This window comes from Dasypus novemcinctus, chromosome 20 (assembly GCF_030445035.2).
Source record: "Dasypus novemcinctus isolate mDasNov1 chromosome 20, mDasNov1.1.hap2, whole genome shotgun sequence".
Taxonomy (NCBI): Eukaryota; Metazoa; Chordata; class Mammalia; order Cingulata; family Dasypodidae; genus Dasypus; species Dasypus novemcinctus.
The window spans coordinates 52,008,492-52,022,558 of record NC_080692.1 but is presented as its reverse complement, the minus strand read 5'-3'; the positions used below and the strand labels follow the sequence as shown (position 1 = coordinate 52,022,558).

General features: G+C 46.4%; 1 protein-coding gene across 5 annotated transcripts in view; it reads left to right on the top strand.

Annotated features, from left to right (window-relative positions):
* The window catches only part of SINHCAF (SIN3-HDAC complex associated factor), a 38,249-nt gene that overhangs the window by 9,267 nt on the left and 14,915 nt on the right, over window positions 1-14,067 (top strand). Inside the window, exon 1 of one of the 5 annotated variants that reach the window (XM_071210242.1) lies at window positions 3,773-3,793. The exons of 1 other annotated variant lie outside the window; for it this stretch is intronic. The gene's annotated coding sequence lies outside the window, so the exon portion shown is untranslated. Of the gene's footprint in view, window positions 1-3,772; window positions 3,794-4,462; window positions 4,815-5,069; window positions 5,151-6,210; window positions 6,452-14,067 lie in introns of those variants that run through there. 3 more of the 5 variants (XM_058283010.2, XM_058283011.2, XM_004477922.5) reach the window with 3 other exon arrangements.

Here is a 14,067-nt window from a genome sequence, read left to right as displayed (position 1 = left end):
AAACAATGTTCACATACTAAGTAAGCCTTCCTAGCCAGGAAGACAGTATCCAGTCTGTTTACTCTCTGATGGTACATACATCTTTTCCAGCCTTTGCCAGAAGTGCAGTATGGCACACTGATTGCCTCTTTCCATCTGCTTTCCTTTGTATTCCCACTTCTGAACACCAAAGCACTCTAAATTGACAATGTGTTTAGATATACTAATTAACACCTCTATCACCGAAACCTTGAAACCAACAATTCTTATTTGCTGATCTAAGTTACAAAATTGTGTTCCTTTAAAAAAAAAAACAAAACAGTGTACAATAAGATAATTCTTTTAAAAAACATGTTAAGAATGTTTAAAAAGTTTTATTTTAATTCTCAGCAAAATATTAAATTCTTCTAGATTCCTTAATATTTTATTTCCAAAGTCTTAGAAATGGCAACTTGGCATGTCTTCTTGACTTTCTTTAATATAGTTTCTTTCTTTCTATAAAGTATTTTCATTGTGGCAACATCTACCCAGCGTCACATTTCCCACGCTCAGCCCTCTCCAGGATACATTTGCATGCGTCAGTTGGTCACCGGGTTGTGCTGCCATCATCGCTAGCACCCCAAACAGAACCTGCCCATTAAACATTAACTCCCGGTCCCCACCGCCACCCTACCGTCTACTTCCTGTCTCTTTACCAGATGTTTCTGCTTGTTCAGTTGTTGATCTGTTGACTACGTGGTCTGCTTGCCTCAGTCAGGACTTGAATAATTAGAACAGGGATTCTTCCAGGAAGGGTTTTGACAGAAAACTAAATTTTCCTACAAGAAATACATATTGATTACATCAACTGCAGCTTAATCGTACGGGTTTGTCTCTGGGGTGGGCTTATGAAGTGCAATGTGGGAACTACCAGACCAAGGGATTTAAGTGGTGATTTCCCTCGATTTCCAGCCACCCGCTGGGCGCTCCATCTCGGCTACGTCAAACGGGACTCATGACTTCTACTCAGTCAGCGACAGGGTTCTTCTCCTAGTGCATCTTTCTGAAGTGGCCCCTGGCTCCATACTCTTTCCCTGTCCAATTCTGCCTCTAATCCTAGGACTAAAACCAACCTTCTCTTGCTTCCAGATGGGATCCGATCCCCTCAGCACACGGGGTTAGTTAGGCTCCTGGTACTTTTTCTTCTCTTATTTTTCACAGCTTGTCATTATATTTGTGTGGTTATTTGTGTGTTAATTTGCAATGCCTGCCTACCACATCCCATGAGCGGCTGTTGCTGCATCGCTTGTCCTTTTAGTGTCAGAGTCTGGCAGGGAGTAGATATTCAGTAAATATTTTTGAATGAATAAGTGAGTGAATTCATGTCCAAGCTCACATCCCATCCTCTCCAAGAAGACTTTCCTGACCTCCAGCCACAGTGATAAATCCTTTTCCTGAACTCGAGGCATTTATTATGCATAACACCTTTTTATACCATGGAATGATAGAGTCATAGAATTTGATGGGAGTTTAGGGGTTAGCTAGCTTTATATCCTAAATAATGTAATTCGTTGAATAGTTTTTTTTTGTCTTTATTTTTTTAATGTTACATTAAATGTTACATTAAAAAAATATGAGGTCCCCATATACCCCCCACCCTGAGTAGTTTCTTGAAGCGTGTGCGTGTGTACCATTAGTTATGAGGAGTTGTCTTCTAGAGTATCCTGAATCATCCTTGGACTATTTGTATATTTAGAATATTTGTTCATGTTTAGCAAGAATTGACATTCTTGTGATTTTTAAGGCTAAAAGAACACGCCTACCCACTCTTCTAAAGATAGTTGTTCAGATAGTCAAAGATGAGTACGTTGCTTAAGCTGGTTCTTGCCTTTACGCTACGGTTTCTAGCCTCCTCAGTCATCCTGGTGTACTCTCCTGTGAACTCATTCTAGCTTGCCCATGCCCCTCTTAAAATTATTTTTCTTTGTTAATTTTGTCTTTTTAAAGTATATTCTTCAAAAGCCATAAGATAGTGTCATAAAATAGAACACCTTTATAAATTCAGAGGTTACTCTTTTAAGAATGAATATGTGACCATTCTTTAAGTCTTTAAGTTCTGAAATCTGAAAAGTGAATTTTGCTTAAGTGATAGATATCTCCTTTCTGGCAGCTGTCGACGGCTGTTGAAGGATGGGGCCTCTTAGAGTAACGACCAAGTACTGAGCTGGAGTTTAACAATAACCATCAGCTCTTTCCCGGGTTTACCAAACCAGGATTTCATTTAGAAATACTCAAATATTTTCCTAGCATGGTGTCATTCAGTCTTCTATAATCCAAATTCACATAGTATAAATTACTTTGTTTCTCTTCTCTCTCTTTTTTAATAATGAAAAATTCACTTGGGCTATTGCTATCACAGGACCCATAAACGAGCTATTGGCCCTGGACAGCGCCAGCCATAACGACATGGCCAAGCAACAAAATGAACAAAAGAACGTTTGGAGTGCACCTGGTTTTTCAAAAACAGCTGGTGGTTGTTAGAGAGAGAAAGAAAGAAAAAGATGAAAGAATTAAAATTTCTATTTAAGAGCACTGTTTCTACCTTTTATACAAAAATTACCCAGATTACTGCCTGACCTCTTATTCTGAGAGGAGGAAGTCTGGCTATTTGGTGTTAGCCCAGGAGCCCTCAACTTGCAGGTCCTTTCTAATTAGAACAGGACATCATAAACACTGTAACTCCTGAATGGTTGCACGTTTGAACCTACCCCATCCTTGGATTACAATATACATTCTTTACATAAACTGACGAGAGAAAAGGCATTCCAGCTACTTTTATATTTGTTGTAAGCAGTAATTGAAGTTTAAAAATATTATGATAACTGCAAGTCTCACATCTTGAAAGGCATAGAATAAATCATTTTTGGAGGATCTGTTATAGACCAAATAAGTATTTGAGATAATTCAGGACAACTTTTAAAATTCTCCTTAAAAATATGATAGGGATTTAAGTTCAGAGTTCAGTTTGTCAGCAATGAAAACCCAGAAATAGCTTTTAAGGCTAGTTAGGATTATTTATCATAAGGACAGGAATGGTGTCATATGAATCAAGGTGATCACTATATTCTCCAGAATCATTTTAGGTCAACTACAAAAATTGTTAACTAAAGTAAAACTGTTTAAGTTTGAAGTAAATTTACAATAAATTTGAAAATGTCCTTTGATTTATTGTCAAAAAATTATTCAGAATTCGGGGGCAGATGTAACTCAAGTGGTTGAGAGCCTGCCCTTCCATATAGGAGGTCCTGGATTTGATTTCCCAGTACATCTTTAAAAAATAATAAATTTTTAAAAATTATTCAGAATTCATTATCTGCTGTGCACTGTTTTAGGCACTCAAAACAATCCGTGAGCTATAAAGTCCTTCCTCATAAGGAGCTCACGTTTTAGTGAGAGATGTCAGTTTATTGTCATTTTACAAGTATTTTAAAAATATAGTTTTCATATATAGCAGCAGGAAGTCTGCTACAGAATAAATTTAAAGAAAACAATAAAAAAACATTAGTTCAGGAATCAGGAGTGGGTTTGTACTGAATGTACTAGGAACTGGCTATTGAATTAAGTTAGCTTTTCAGAAGTATTTAAATTCATATTGTTGACATTACAGTGAAAACAGCGAAATCTGTCAGCAGATGATTAAGTTTTACGGCTGACGTTGGCACTCTTGCGGCTTGGGACCAGTATCAAGTTTCTGGGAGAACCATCCTGCCTCTCTCCCGTCCTCCCTCCACTCTTAAACCAAGCTGCGCGCGCGCCGTGCGTCCTCCGGGTAAAGGTGTGTCGCGACCATCCTCTCCTTCTTAAATTATTTTATTTCTCACTTATCAGGTTGAGAGAAGTTACTTCAGCTTTCTTTCGGCAGAGGCTGGAAGCGTTTGGATTGGCGGCTTATGGTGGACGCCACAGGGAAAATGTCCGCGCTCTCCGGGCTTCCGGGGGAGCGGGGCGCGCCCGCCGGGCGGTTCCCACGGAAACGGCCCCGCTGCCCCGCGCGAGGGCCGAGGCCCGGGGGCGGGCGCCAGCGGGACCCTGACGGCCACTCTGCCACCAGCAAACGGCCTACTGGCCGCGGGGGGCTTTTCTTCAAGCCTCTAAAACCCTACTTAAACAAACTTAGGGGGCACGCGGGGAAGGACCCGGCCTGCGCGCCCACGACACGCGCTCTCGCCACCTCAGGCCAGGCGGGCGCAGGTGCGCGAGCGCGGCCCCCGCCGCCGAGGACGCCCCGAGGACGCCGCTGAGGCGCGGGGCGGCAGGGGGCGTGGAGGCAGGGGGCGCTAGAGCTGCGGGGAGCGCCCGAGCGCCGCGGCCGTCCGGGAGGGGGCGCCTCCGCCGCTCCCCGCCGCCCTTTCCGCTTTCCAGCCCGCCACGCCCCTCCGCCACGCCACGCCCCTGACACGCCCCCTGCCGCCGCCCGCCGGGGGCGTTTGTTTACGTGACGTGCGAGGTAGTAGGCAGGCCCCGCCCCCGGCGCCCCCGGCCGCCGCGTTTCCCGCGCCGCGGCGCTTCTCCCCTTAAAAGGACAATAGGCGCCCCGGGAGCGCGCGCGGCCGCCCGGCCTTCTCCGTCCCCGGCCCTCGACGCGCTCGTGCCCGCATGCAAATAAGTTCGATTCAAGAGAATCTTGCACCGGGCGCCGCGCGTGCGCAGACGGCGAGCGGAATCTACACCTTCCCGGCCGGCGGCAGCGGCTGCGGGGACTGCGGGGACAATCTTTCCAGACCAGCGGCTGCGGGGAGGCAGCGGGGCCGGCCGGCGCGCACGCCGCAGCTCGGGAGCGTTTCTGCGCGGGGAAGGTGAGCGGCCTGGGCCTCGCGCGGGCGGCGCTGCGGAGTTTCCCCTGCGCCCGCCGCCCGCGGCCGCCCGCCCCCACAGGAAGTTTTGTCTTGGAGACGGCATTGCTGGGAGCGCTGCTCCCGCGACCTCCCGGCGCCGGCCCCGACGCGCACGCGGGCGGGCGGGCGCTCGCGGCCGCGAGGGCGCCTGAGGCAAACCGAAAGTCCCGGGGGAAGTGCGCGGGCCCGGGCGGCGGCGGGCGCGACAATGCCTCTCCGGCCGGGGCGGCCGGCGGGCTGAGGCGAGCCGCCCGGGGCCCGGCCCGCGTGCGCGCGCCCCCCCGCAGCCCCGCGACGGTGAGCGAAGTTGCCTGGAGCCCGGAGCCGCGGGCGGAGGGGCTTTAAACGGCCTGGGCGAGCGCACGCGGCGCGCGGCTGCAGGGGCGCGGCGGCCACAATGCGCCCCACGCGGCCGCCCGCCGGCCGCGCCCACGCCGGGGGCCGGCCCTCGTGCTCGGCTCGAGTTCTGCCGGGCGCGCGGTCACCTGTGGCGTGGCGGTGGGCGCGCGCCGGGGCTGGAGGGGCGCCGTCCCCGCTTGGGGGGCCGGCCGCGGCCAAGTTGGCGGAGGGATGCGGGCGCCTCGGGGCGGGGGGCGCCGCGCTCCGTGCTCCGTGCCCAGCGTGACAGGCCACGTGCGGCGGGCGGGGGCGGCCCGGGTGCGGGCCCTGCGGCGGGACGCGCGGGGCGATGGCGCCGTGCCAGCCGCGGGGGCGCGGAGTCGCCGACTGCCCGCTGCGGCCGCCGCGCCCGCCCGAGGACCCCCGCACGCACTCGGCTGGCCCACCGGGGACGGGGCCCCCGCCGCCGGCCGGGAGACAAAGGGCTGCGTGGGCCGTGCGGGCCCCTCCGCGCTCGGGGCGGCCGCGGCCCGCCGGGGTCGGCGCCGGGGGGCTTTTGTCCCCGGCGCCCGGGCTTGGGGAAACTTGGGCGGCGCTCCGGGGCGGGCCGCGCGACCCCCGGCGTGCCCCCCGCGCGGCGGCCGGGGCGTCGGGGCGGCCCGGGCTCCTTTGAAGTGGAACTGTTGCCATGTTTGAATTACGTCAGGGCCCAGCCGGGAGGAGGAACGGGCCCCGGGGCGTGCGGGAGCGCGGGGGCCGGGCGGGGGCGCCAGGTGAGGCGGGGGCCCGGCCCGCCCCCAGGCCGCTGGCCCCGGGCCCCGGGGCGCCTCCGCTCGCGGCTCGGGCGGGGCCCCGCGACCAGGCGCGTGGAGCTTTCGGGGAGCCCGGCGCGGGGCTCCTCGGGCCGGTGCGGGCGACGCCCGGAAAGCCGCGCGGGGGCCGCGGCGGGCGGTGCGGGCCGCCGGCGTCTTTGTGTGCGCGCGAGGCGGCGCGGCGCGGGCCAGGGGGCCGGGGGCGCCCCGGGGCTTGGGGGCCTTCCCGGGGGCTCGCCCCCTCCTCCCACGTCGTCCTCGCGGGAGCTGGAGCAGACGGGAGTTGGTCGCCCTTTTCTCTCAATGGCCGAGAAAGTGTGAAAAGTACGGCGGCAGCACCTGTCTTTGGACTGGAGTTCGCCACAAGTTGGAAATCCTTTTATTAATTTATGCTGCCAAATTGAACACGTTTGTTTGCGCGGCTTGAAGTCTGAGGACTTGGTTCTGGTGAGTTCCGAGAGCAGCCTGAAGGCATTTAAGTGTGTGGACGATGGTTTGGGGGAGGGGATCTTCTCTGGCCTCAGGGTCTGCCTGACTCGGTGTGCAGTGGTTTTTCGTGCAGTGGTTTTTCGTGCAGTGGTTTTTCGCTGCTTTATTTCAGGACGACCTTGAAGGAGGGAGCCCGTAGGGGATTTTATGCGGGGGTGGACGCCAGTCCGGCGAGCTCGCTTCTTAGTTCCTGTGAACTGGGGTTGACCCTCTAGCTACTCCTAACTTTTCTTTTCAAGCTAACTTCTTTTGTGTGTAACCCTAGGCGTAGCGCAGGAATTATGCTAGTTTGACACATGGATGCGTCTTTGGTATTTGGGGCTTGCTGCAGTCTAGACATCCGGTAAGCAGCGCCCTATCTGTTGCTGCTTATCCTGATTTGAATCCTGTTTAAAGATTAAAATTTAAAAGTGGCCATAACTGGAAAATAGTAATTTCCTTCAATGTCCTACCCCCCACACTAAAAAGATCTGAGCAGACTGAACTCCATTTCATGTCTTTCATTTGTGTTATTAAATACGCACACCATCTCCCAAGTTAAATACAAAGGAGCAGTTGATGTGAGCAACTACAGTGCTTTGAAGTGAATGGAGAGAGAACATGTTAGGAAAATTAAAAATTTGGTATTTTGATAACTTTATGGCTTTCTTTTTGGGCAATTATTTTCTCTGGGTCATGTATTTACAAGGCATAGTAGATACTTTGCAAATAAAATACACAGAATCCTTGACCTGTTTTTATTAATCAGTATTCTAGCCGATTGAGAGCTAGAATATCAGTATTCTGGGAAATTTCAAATACCACATAGAGAGCTTAATGTTTCTTGTTTTACTGATGGTGTGATAACTAAAATGGAAATTTAGCTTGTCAAGGTGAAAGGGTGGGGAAGACGTCTGGGGGACCCTTACTGCCTTCCCTTTACTGTGCATCACTCCTGCAGAGTAGGTGACAGGTTCTAGAACCTTGGGGGGAACTGCAGGCCTCAAGGCTGCATGGCACAGTGTTCTCAATTCTGTGGACCTGCAACATGGAAGGTCGCTTCCCAGGGGTGTCGTCGGGCTCAGGGAAACCCTGGCTTGTGGCCCAAACTCAGGCAAAAATGGTTTATGTCAAAAAACATCATGATTTTGCATTTAGTGTTTTTCATTGTTAGCTTATTTGAAGCCTAAACAAATTTTATAAGGCTGTTAGAAGGATAATCTACCTTGCTGGACAGGCACATAGTAGGTTGCTCAAAAATGTGAACTTGACCTTTTCCCTTGAGAGATGCTAGGAATAAATTGTTGACTGAGAAGGGAAGAAAAAAACGTTTGTTGAAACACAGTAGGCAGGTTGTTCAGAATTAAACAATTAAAGAATGTCTAGGTCCCAAAGGCATTTTAGGTGAAGTTAAATTTCTTCCTGGTACAGTTTTCTCGTCTGTAAAATGGCAGAATAGAAACTGCCTTTTAGGCTCGTGAATCAGCAAGTAATGTGTTTGATAAATACTGGCTCTTATCCTCACAACTTTGGGAAGCAGATATTTCAGGGAAGGCAAAATAGGCCTTGCCTGAGGAAACTTTCAGGAAAATGTGAATGGAAAGGAATGTCTTTCGGCCCCTCCCTCACAGCAGAAACCGGTTCTGGGAAGACACTGCGCTCAGCTCCTGGTTGCCTGTCTAATTTTGATTTAACTGTTTTTGTCCTGTGGAGACCTAGAAAGTGCCATTTTCTTACCTTTTGTTTGGCTAGGAGAAATGTCCTGGATCTCCCACACTTGGTTTTGGTCCCTGAGGAAGTTATAGGTGACAGGAAATTTTATTTTATTTTTTTCGAGTTCTCAGGATTTTTTTTCTTAATTGAATCAGCACCTAAGGTTTTCTGTATTATGGAAATAATTTGGAAATGCCCTAGTTCAACAGAAGGGAGTTAATTGTCAAGTAGGGAGGTTTTCTTTTTGCACCAAAAATATGGAACCCATGGATAGACAGATATAGTATAATACAAAAGTTGCAGTGGAGCTAAAATAGTTAATTCTAGCTTTGTGTTTAGTTGTTTCCACCTATTGCAAGTTTGATTTGGCTTAATGTTGTTTTAATTTGGTTTATGATAACTTTATGCTGAATTTAAGTAGCTCTCATTTTCACTCATTTCTTCACATACTATTCTCTAATTCCCTTTCTTTTCCCATTTCTAGTTGAAGAAAGAAAGGGATGTTTTTTCTGCCAGTTATCATAAACCCATTTGTTTACCATGAATCTTCTCTAACTTAAATAATTTATTTGGTTTATACTTCCTGGAAGTCTAAACCTCACAACTTTTTTTTCTACAAGTCTGTAGAGCAAATGCTAAAATAAAAGAAAAATGCTCCTTTCAGAAAAGATTTTCAATATACACCTTTATTACGGACACCGATTCGGGTTCCATGCCTTTACATGTACTGTTCTCCTCCATTATAGGTACCCCTCTTTGAGTGGTTAGCAAATTCCACCTGGTTTCTACTGCTAGGTACAGGCAGTACTATGTTGTAAGACAAGAGTTAGTTATGCCCTGCAACAGTGTCCTATTGAGTAGAGGAGATAGCACAGTAAATACGTGAAATGCTGTGTGCTAGGTGTTAACGATAAAGGCATCAGGAGGGTTTTGTAAAAAGAAGTCATTGAAAGAATTTTCCAGGTCAAGGGGATGAAGGGGGAACTATGCCAGACAGAAAAAACAGCCTGAGTAGAGGCAGGGCTAGTTACTAGTGGTTTTGACACTCCTTGGAATAAGTTGGAGCAGATGGTAGGCAGGACCAGATCTTGAAAAGCTGTGAATTTCTTGCTAAAGAGTTTTAATTAATCTGAAGCCAGTGGTCTGTACTTTAGGAGGGGTTGGTTAGTTTATTTGCTATTTGGAAAGATGGCACCTATTGGAAGGATGCAGGGATGTCTGGTGTGAGGCTCTGGCACAGATCAGGCATCAGGATGAGGGGTGAGCAGCAGTGGGGACGGAGATGTGAGCCGGCAGGGCTGGGCGGAGGATGAGAACAGCCGCTGGACTCTGAGGAGTCTTGGGTGACTGTGAGGTCACAGGAAGAGGAGGTTGGGGGAAGTTTAAGCATTTCAAAGTTAGGATTGGTTGGACCAGTTCAGAAATATTGGGGAATTATTAGTTTGTTTCCCCAAAAGTAACCTACTCCAAAGCAGGAAGCAAAATGATTCCTGAAATGTGGAAGACAAAGGAAAGAATTGTGCATAAAAGATCTGTCGGTGCTGAGTGCCTTCCCTTTGCCCGTTCTTTTATTGTGCTTTACAAAAACTATTCAGAAGAGTTGGGGTTTTTTCTGTTTTATATAAGAGGAAACGAGGGTCAAAGAGGTCCTGAGGTTTGGGCAGATCAAGTGTGTACTCTACTGTACTTTCCTGAGACTTGCCACACCCTTTTTCTTAACATTTCATCAAGCTGGAAAATGGGAGAACAGCTTCACATAAAGGAATGTGGCCCAGTTTCTTGACCTAAAATACTCCCTGAAAAGGCGACGCTCCTCTTTTCCCATAGTCTCGGGCTTAAAAGAAAACCGTCAGAAATTAGGATTGTTCCCTCAGTTTAATTTGTTAGGATATGTTCTAAGAGTGTTTTTCTCTTATTTTTCTATAAGCTGCAAGTCTTACAAATTCAAGGAAATAAACACTATACATAGACATAATGACATTTCCGTACTCTTGTTACAGAGCATCCCTGGAAAGTAGAAGTGAGATTTCACTCTAATATAATAGCAGGGCAAGTAAAATTAGAAGTAACTTCCTAGTCAGTTGTGCAGACAGAAGCAGAAATAGACTTCAAGTTGACTCATTATAAACAAGTACCTTTTTCGCCAGACTTCTTGTAGTTGCATTTACTAATTTGTAATCATCCCTTAAAAGCAAATAAGTACTCTGTACAACTTGGCAGTGTTCTTATCCACTGGAAGGTCACCTAATCTAAAATTGGGGGACCCTAGTATCACATTTTCCCGAACCCAGAGATCTGGATTTGAGATTTTATTTTTTACCCTTAACTATTTCAGCAGAAAACTTTTTCACATTTGCCTTCTTCCTGTAGGAGGATGAGTTGTAGGTCAAGTATGGATTCCATAGGCAGCGACAGAAATTAAATGCTTAACCATATAACTTCTCAGACCAGGTAGATGCTGGTGAAGCTGTTGACTAAACAGTTGGAATCTACCTCGCTTTGCTTCAGGCAAGTTAAAATTGTCCTTTAAAAGTGAAGACGTAAAGTAAATTGGTAACCGTGATGGTAGGATGTGGGCTTGTCTCTGCAGAGGCTGCTGAAAGGACATCTGGTGTGTCATGGCCCCGAGGTTTCCTTTCAGGCTGATGAAAGTGCCTTGGTGTTGGGGAGTACCAAGCCAGGTGGCCCAGCAGCGGGGCTCACAGCGCCTGGGTCCTGTCGGTGCTTGTGGAGAGGGTGGCTTCGTTAGGCTGCTGGGCGAATCAGCTCCTGGACCTGCGTGTGATTAACGCTGGCACCAGCGACTGAGGTGGTGCCCTGGGCAGCGTTAACAGCTGCACAGCCCGAGGATGAGGCTCGACCGTCCCTGGGCGCGTCCGCCCACTTCAGCCTTGCCTTTGGTTGCAGGCTTCCTTTTGTCTCTGCTCACCACTGCTTCCTTCCCACCATACAAATCTTGTGCTTGTCTCTTCTTTGCAGTTTCCTTCCCATTCTACTATTCTCATCTCATCTCTCCTGTGGAGTGTATTTCCTAATATTTACCTTTCCCTCTATATGTCTTTGAGGAAATCTTTCGAACTCTCTGGGCTTTTTCAGATTATTCTTTAGTTACGTGAAGGTGTGTGATGATTAAAGTTACTGAGGAGTGATGCTGCTTTTGGTAAAAACAAAACAAACAGCAGCATAGAGGAGTGTAAAGTGAAAGTAAGCTTTTTTCAGTCTTTAACCACTATTTGCTGTTTTGTTTTTGTTTTTTTTTTAAGTAAAAATATCTGGATACGGAAAAGACGCAATCTGGGTACTTAATGGTTTCGTTTTAAAGACATATACTGTGGTCTTTCCTGTATAACTAGTATTTGTTTAATCCATAGAACATGATTACCTTGGAGATAGTTCTCTCTCTGCACGTGGAGCACTGCATTCTTTTTAAGGGCTAGAACAGTTGTCTTTAGTTAGGGAGACACTAATTTAACCAGTTGCAAATACACAGACATTTCAATTGATTTCAGTGCCTTATATTTTTTAAACGGACTATATCAGTTGGCTTTTAGAAGGTAAGAGTGATGATTAGAATCAGTAGGGTTTTGGTCTTTGGGAAACCAGGAACACTTTAATTAGGGAGGTTGCTGTCTTAATTTGTAGGGGTCAGAATTTCAGTTCTCAAGATTGCACGGACAAGTTACCAATTTAACTGTAAACTGCTTTACCACTCTTGATGTAATTCTTCTCTGTCTTCCCCTATCTAGTCCATCCAGTAACATTTTGACTTTCGAAAGGTTATTTTGAAAACAAAAAAAAACTTTACTACCCAGGAGAATGAATCTAGAAAGTGTAATTGGGAAAGTTATTTTCATTGTGTAAATCTTGGTATCGTTCACCCTAACAGATGTTAAATTTATCATAAAAGGATCCACTTCATTTTCGTGAGTGTAAATAAATACCCTTATAAAATTTAAAAGACAACAAAATACTCCGAATAAGTTCTTTACCTCTTCACTGTTTTCCCAATTCTGAATTAGAAAAGGGTACTGGCGGCTCCAAGATTTGCGTTTGTGAATTCTTGCTACTGTTTCCTGGTTGAAGTTTTAAAATCAACAAGTATTTGGTAGTGTTCAAATTTCCAGGAGGTCATCTTTCAAACTTCTTGTAAAACTTACCTTAAATAGCGTCCTTTCAGTATTGCCTGTTCTGTGAAGATTCTCTTTTGCATTTATGATCTGTCCCACTCAGTAAACTCCTGTGTTTGGGTGGTAGGCATGGTCCTTGCTGCGTGGGGTCATAGTCTCCTTAATTACCGTTTCCCAGTGGTCCCCACTGTCGTCTGACCAGTTGCTAAGATTGAATTCCCCAAGCTTTCATTATGAAGCTCAGCTTTAAAGAGGAAGAAACACCCCAACAAATCAACCAAAACAGATGTTTAGAATTAATTCCTACATTTTAAAAATTCGCTTCCTTTTTCTTGTCTGTATGTAAGAGATTTTGTTTATACTGTTAGTTGTTTCTCTGATTACTTTTGCTGATTTAGCAGTTAGCTTTAATCTTTCCAACTGGGAGAGTCAATTAAATCAGACCACTGTAAATCTATAGTAGTTGATTTGTCTTTTAACTGCTACAGTATTTTAAGAGCTTGGGGGTACTTGGCTAACAGTAGCCAAAGAAATAATGCCAGTGAAAGCATTTCATAAGATGTAAGGTCCTGAACTATGACAGCTTTTTAAAAAATTTTGTCAGCAGATGTATTCTGTTCTTACTAGGTGCCTGGGACTCTCCTTGTTTTGAGGTTACATAGATGACAAAGGCAGGAGAATTCCTAACCCACTGTATTTTTTCAACAGGCTTATTGAGATAAAATACACACACCATAAACTTCACTCTTAAAATATACAATTCAGTGGTTCTTCATATATTCATAGAGCTGTGCAAACACCACCATTATCTAATTTTAGAAGAAATTACAGTTTTTAATCATCATATAAAGTCTTTCCTAGTTTTTGGCTTTATCTCAAAGCTTAATTATCTCCTGCTTTCCCCATCCACAGGCCTGAGAGTGAGATTGTTTGGGGTCAGCTCTCATCTGTAACTATTCACCAATTAGGAAGCAGATGGCATTAGCTTCCTTCTGTTAAAAGGGTAGTGCTGAGGGGTGTGACGACTGTGGAAATAGCTTCAAAAGTCACAAATCATTTAATAACTGACCATCATTTGAACAAATAAGATACATTGTTTTGGGGGAATCATTTGTTGTTATGCAAATGTGGGACTAGGGAAAAAGTATTTTAAAAAGTATTCTAAAGAACCACGGGATTTCTTGAAAGTAACAGAAATCCCCAGTTTAAAATCAGTAGTGCCTCTCCCACTCAGCACCCTCTTAAATATATAAAGTTACATCGTTTCAGAGGCCATTTTGTGTATGTGGTTTTTCTCCAGAGAGTAGGTGTTTTTTTGTTGTTGTTGTTAAACATTTGTGTGCCTGCAGATTTTGTGGAAATGCTTTCAGTTAATCTCAAGACTCCCCAAAGCACAAAATGATTAGACACCAACCACTGCTTAAACTGGGTTGTTGTAAACAAAGCCCAGAATGAAACCCCTGTGTATTCTCTGCAGATTCCCAGGTGCCTCTCAAGTACGGGGATAAGCTCAGGAAAGGTTTAATAGGTTTCTTAAGTATACATCCATTAAAAGGTTCATGTTGTACTTGTGGGTTGCTTCAGGACAAGTGTCTGCACCCCTTAAGCTTCTATCACTGGACACTACCTAGAAGAGGGTGAACCTTCGATTTAGATCCCTCTACTCTTAGGTAGAAGAATTTTGTTAGGACAAAAGCAAGGTCACCGAGGCAGAATGTTTAAAAGTGGGTAAATCTAGGTGTTTGGGTGGGTGGG